Here is a 6,432-nt window from a genome sequence, read left to right on the forward strand (position 1 = left end):
CATATTATTTTTGATACATGGGATTCAAACTTATGTGTAATTTTATAATTAATTTATTGACTAACAAATTATATTACTAATTAAACAATGATTGTAATCCTAAAAAGATAGCTTTTTAATTTTAATATTATATGAACTAAACAAATTAATATTCTAATTAGACAACAATAATTCTAAAAAATAATATTTTTAATATTATTTTAACTAATAAGTTAGTTTTCTAATTGTACACTAAAAAATAGTAATATCAATAATACTAAAAATCAATCAATAAATATTTTTAAAATAATTTTTATATTATCACACTAAAGAAATCTTAAAATATTAATTTTTTGAAAATAGACATTTAACAGTATTTAATTAATTATTATGCTTTAAAATATTATAAATATTAAAATTTCTATCAAATTGCCTATAAACTTAATTTATATTATTATTTATAATTAAAATAATAATAATAGTCGTGCAACGCACGAGTAAACGACTAGTAACTATTAGTTATATATATTATACTTGACTTTTGTAACTAATATCTGAAATTTTTCTAAAAATAATTTCTAATTATTAATTACAATAATTATTACATCCTTAAAATAATTAAGTTTAGAAAATTTAATAATAGATAAAGAGTTTTAAATAAATATGACTACTTCTTTAGAGTTTAATATTAAATTATAGAAAAAACTTTATTAAACTACTTTGTGGTTTAATATATTTTCACTTTAGGGTTTGTGGTTTGCTTTTTGTCACTTTATTACATTGTGAATATGATTATTAGCAAATAGTGACCAAATTATATAACACCGTTAAGGAATTCTAACGTGGCACGCAATAACCATTATTCTTTTCAACTGCCACATTAGCATTTGCTAATGGTGTAGTGCAATTTGGCCGTTATTTGCTAACGCTCATATTCACAGGATACCAAAATGACAGAAAGCTAACCACAGACCCTAAAGTGAAAATACATTAAATCACAAGGTAATATATTGAAGCTTTCCCTAAACTATATCACTAATATTCTTTTTAAAATAATTTTTTATTTTTAATAATTTTATTTATCTAAATTTGAATTTATTATATATAGATTTTGATAATATAAAGTATTATTAACAAGTTTATTTAAGTATTGTGATTGTTAGTATATAAATTTATTAATGCAAGTATGCAAGATGAGGATGAAGACACAAGCAATAAAGAAGAAAAAGAGCTATATAACATATAAGGGTAATGCAAAGAGCATATGAAGACAAAAAAATCATGTGAGCAAATATGATCTCAATAGAAGAAAAAGATCTCAATAGAACAAAAACAAATTACAAAAATTTAAAGAATAAATTGTACTACTTAGAAGAGTTTATGAGGGCAAGCTATATATGGATGGATAGCTGCATTAGTATAGCTTTAAGAACACAAATAAATATAATTTTTGGAGCTTTGAAAATGGAGTTTCGAATTTTTAAGTGAAATTCAAGCTGTCAGACCAGGTTACAATAGATAGAGTCACGTCCGTAATATAGAATATTGCAACTGCGACAAAGAGCAAAAAAATCTCTCGTACAGATTACGGCCTATATTGAGACCAAGATGGAAAATGCGATTTCCTCTCTCAGTCCGTAAATTCGAAAAGGTCACATCATACACACTGAGAAAGTGCCACGTGTCACTAGCCTTTAGATACATTCAAACTTGACAATCATGAAATGTGTGTCTCGACTGGATTTTAAAGTTGATTTGCCATAATCAACAATTATAATGGTTATATTAAAGGAGGACACTATAAATATTTACTTGGAACATGGAAATGAAGGTTCTCAAGTTTTCCAAATATTATATACAAGTGGGAAATATTGTTATGCATCTTTGAGTAATTAAATCATTATGAAAGCATCTTGTTCTTCATTGTAAGTTTAAAATGCTTTTGTGTGAGGGTTGTGAGTTCATTCTACCTTTTAGTATTGAGCTATATTTGGAAGAATAAGTTGATTTTGTTCTTCTCTAATCATTTTCTTTGAAAGGTTGAGTGTTAGCCATAAAACACTCTGTAAGGCTTAAGCGTGTACCTTAAGAACACTAGGGCTTGAAGTTTTGAGTATGAGCAATAGGAGAACACTTGGTCTTCAATATGAGCCATAGGAAAAGACATAGATTTAAGTGTTAGCCATTAAAGTACTTGTAAGAAACTTGAATGTGAGCTTGAAAATACTTGGTTTTGATCTTGCATCCAGAAAAGGATCATTGGTAATGTAAGTCTTAAGTGAAGCTTAAGGAGTTGATGTAGATAAGGAGTTGACTGAATCACTATAAATTTTATGTTTGAATCTATCTTTTATACATTGTAATATTTGTTTTATATTTTTGTTTTCTATATGTTGTGATTTGTTCTTGCATTTTATATTAGTAATCGTCTAATTGCTTTGAATTATTACTTCTGGAAATGTTGATTTTAATACTCAAGTATTTCAAAGTAAATGTACATTTAATTGGAATTGATTTTTGTAGACAACCAATTCATCCCCCTTTTAGTTATTATAAGGTATTTCAAATTATATGCTTAAAGGGATTTGATAAGTGCTAAAGGAACTTACTATTGAGCTTTATTTTATATTAATTTTACCTTCAATTATGTTTGATTTGTTTGTTCAAGCTTGATTTTCAAATTCTTTTATGCACTTTGAGGATATTACATGTCAAGGAGTCAATTGGAATCGAAAAGCATGAGAATCGGGTAAAGGAAAGGCATATTTATTCGAAGTTCTGTATGACACGGGAAGCCACACGGGCATCTGGCCTTCCCGTGTGAGTCTTAAAAAATTGCAGATTGTATGAAGGGACCATATAGGAAGCCCACACGGGCGTGTGCTTCCCATGTCATGCTGACAGGCAAATTTTAGCATTACACAGATTTGATCGCATTAGTTTCAATGCATTTTTTTTGTAATCTTACAGGTTCAGTATTGAAATTTGGTCTTCAACAACTTTGTATAGAACTACTTAAGCTATAATTCTTATGAATGCCTCAACTTCATATTAGGTTTGTGCAATCCGGATAAGAAAACTTAGGTCGAAGTTAGATGTTGTTCAATCCGTTTCTGTTTAGGTCAGTCTCACTGTTTGGGTCTTATTTAGAGCTATAGAGGTATGATTGGGGTGATTCAAAATCCTAAAGTTAACTACTCTTTAAGAGCTAAAACTTTGATAAAGAATGTAAGCCTCAATTCGATTCAGATGATGCCCTAAAGTAGATTGGAAAGTAAGGAACGGACAGAGTTCAAGCTACAAAAAGCTAAGGACGTCACACAGCTGTGTGGTGCCCTTGTGGCCCCCGTGTGGTTCTTAAAAGCACACTATTTGAATGAAATTTAGGTTTTTATTTAGGGAAGTTCAGTCATATTTTCATTTCTAGAGAGAGAAACACTTAGAAACTTTATTTTTCTTTCATTTTTAGGGTTTTGATTGGTATTTCTCAAGGAAGAACATCATTTCCTTCATTACTTTCTAAGATTGAACATTCAAAATTGAAGATTTTCATTTATACTCTTCCATGACTAGTTTGAAATCTTCTTCTCCTAATCTATATTTCTTTATTGTAATGTCTAGGAACTAATTTTCTTGCTATTTGGGTTTTGATGAACCCTAATTTATTTTGTATGGATTGATTCAAAGTTAATGCAATTAATCTAGTCTATGTGTTATTTTTTTCCTTTGATTGCTTAGTTATATATTTTAATTGATAAGTCGACGGATTGACTGAGATTTATTTTTATAAACTGACTAAAGATAACTTTTTATGAATTGATCACATCTTAGGGATTGAGGATTGATTGTGATACTAGAGATGGATCTACAAGATCCTTTGGTTCAATAGTTCCTTAATCGTAATGCATGACCTAATTGAGTGGGTTTCAAAAGAGATTCCTCTCCCTCCTCTTATGAATTAGGGGTTTAATCACTTGAATAAGGTTTAAACCTAATTTTGTGAAATGCTAACTCAACTCTTGATTTGAATTAATTGTTGTTTGTCTTATGAAGTACTTAACTTATTAGGGGATTCACTACCTAAATAGCTTTATCCTTAATAAAATTTACCAATCGTGTTAATATTTATTTTCAAGATTGTTTTATTTTTAAATATAATTACACCCAAACAACACTTTGATTGTTAAATATTAGTGTATGATTGAAGGTAGTAATCACAATTAGATCTCTAGTGGAACGATACTCTTATTCATCATTATATTACTTGATACAATCGGTGCACTTTACCGTATGTGGATAACGCTTATCAAGTATTTAGCGCTGTTGCCTGGAACTCTTTTCTATTGTTATATTATTAGTAATTTAGAAGCTAGTGATTTAGCATTTTATTTTTCATTTGATTTAACTTTGTTGTGTTTGTATTTTCTTTAGTTACCTGAATCTATATATGACCCGAGCTAGTTCGATGGACTTTTTGCTTATGAATCAGAGTGGGAAAGAACTTTGAGGGAGTAGCAAAGAGAAGAACGAGAAGAGCTTGAACTGAAATAGTGGCGGAGTTACAAAATTAGAATTAAGAGAGAGAACTAAACTAAGAAGAGGAATAGAGTGGAATGGCGGCTCCACCTAGGGAGAGAACCATGCAAGAGTATGCATGACCAACTCTTAATGGGGCTACATCGAGTATTTTAAGGCCAAACGTTATGGCATACAACTTCGAGATGAAGCTCAATATTATTCAGATGGTACAAAACAATTGCTTATTTGATAGTTTGCCCAATAACGATCCAAACACCCATTTGGATGATTTTCTAGAGATTTGTGATACCTTCAAGATTAATTGGGTCGGATGATGCTATTCGATTGAGGCTATTCCCTTCTCGTTGAGGGTTGAAATCATTTCCAGCTGTGACATTTACGACCTCGAATCAGCTGGCCGAGAAATTCTTAGAAAGATACTTTCCACCTTTTAAGATGGCCAAGTTGAGGAATGACATAGCAGGGTTTCTTCAGTAAGAGAATGAGACTTTGTATGATTGCTGGGAACATTTCAAGGGTTTACTGAGGGGCTGTCCAAATCATGGTTTACCTTTATGGCTGCAAATTTAGGCATTCTTTAATGGAGTGAATTAAATAAGTAAACAGTCTATCAATGCTGCAGCAGGTAGATCATTAAACAATAAGGCCCCTGAGCAAGCTATGGATCTTATTAAGGATATGGCGGTCATAAACTACTAGTGGTAGAATCCAAGAGAGCAAGTTTGAGATAAAGGGAGTGGAATCTATGCGATAGACCCTATGGTAGCTGTGAATGCACAGTTAGAGGCCATGAGCAGAAAGATGGATGCATCGAATATGTCTTCATTTGGAAGACAAGCACAAGTTATAACTTGTGATTAGTGTGGGGGTGGTCATCAAAGTCAAGATTGCCAAAATGGCAATACTTTTGCTAAACCGGAGCAGATTGATTATGTGGGTAATGCTTCGGGCCAACAGAACAATCCCTACAACAATACTTATAATCCGAGGTTGAGAAATCATCTGAATTTCTCTTAGGGGAATCAGAATCAACAAAGACCTCCACCACTAGGATTTCAATAGCAAAACCAGTAGCAGGCTCCTCCTAGAAGGAGTAATTTAGAGGAGATGATGGAGATATTCATCTCAACTTCTGAATTAAGGTTTCAATCTTTAGAATCTGCTCTTAGGAACCAACAAGCTTCGATTCACAATTTAGAGAATCAAGTGGGGCAGATTGCAAAGTTTTTGTGTGAAAGGCCCTAAGGAAGCTTACCTAGCAACACAGAGACAAATCCTAGAAAGCAACTCAAGATCATTACCTCGAGAAGTGGAGAAGAATTAGGAACCGAAAGAAAGCAAGCAGAAAAGCAATACGATGGAGTTAAAGAGGTAGCTGAAGAGAAGAAGGGTGTAGAAGCTAAAGTGAAAGAAAAAATAGAAGCAACATTAAAGCCTACTCCTTTTATGAAGGAGTATAAACTAAGAGTACCATTTCCAGCCCGTCTTCTGAAGGACAAATTGGATACACAATTCGGTAATTTTTTTGAACTCTTTAAACAATTGCATATTAACATACCTTTTATGGAAGCTCGATTACAGATGCCAAAGTATGCTAAGTCTTAAAGGAACTCCTCTCTAACAAGAGGAAGCTTGAGAAAGTATCAATGATACAACTGTAGGAGAAGAGCTCGAGGATCATTCCGAGGCATTACTAAAGAAGCTAAAAGATCCAGGGAGTTTTATTATCCCTAGGTATGGATGTTCATGATGGTGAGCTCATTCTTAGGGTATGGATGAACAATTGACTTTTTAAACCCCCCAATGGTATGAAACACCCACTTGCACTTAATAATATGGATTCTAGTGATAATATGATAGAGCATGAAACTATCAATTTAATTTCATCTATTGTTGCTAAAGATCCTCTTGAGT

At 31.8% G+C, this 6,432-nt stretch overlaps 1 non-coding gene across 1 annotated transcript; it reads right to left on the bottom strand.

Annotated features, from left to right (window-relative positions):
- Positions 1-4,959: 4,959 nt before the first annotated feature.
- LOC112535243 lies at positions 4,960-5,066 on the bottom strand. Its single transcript, XR_003079415.2, has one exon. It is a non-coding gene; the product is annotated as a small nucleolar RNA R71 (small nucleolar RNA).
- Positions 5,067-6,432: the final 1,366 nt, after the last annotated feature.

The sequence above is a fragment of the Ricinus communis genome, chromosome 1 (genome assembly GCF_019578655.1).
Source record: "Ricinus communis isolate WT05 ecotype wild-type chromosome 1, ASM1957865v1, whole genome shotgun sequence".
Lineage (NCBI taxonomy): Eukaryota > Viridiplantae > Streptophyta > Magnoliopsida > Malpighiales > Euphorbiaceae > Ricinus > Ricinus communis.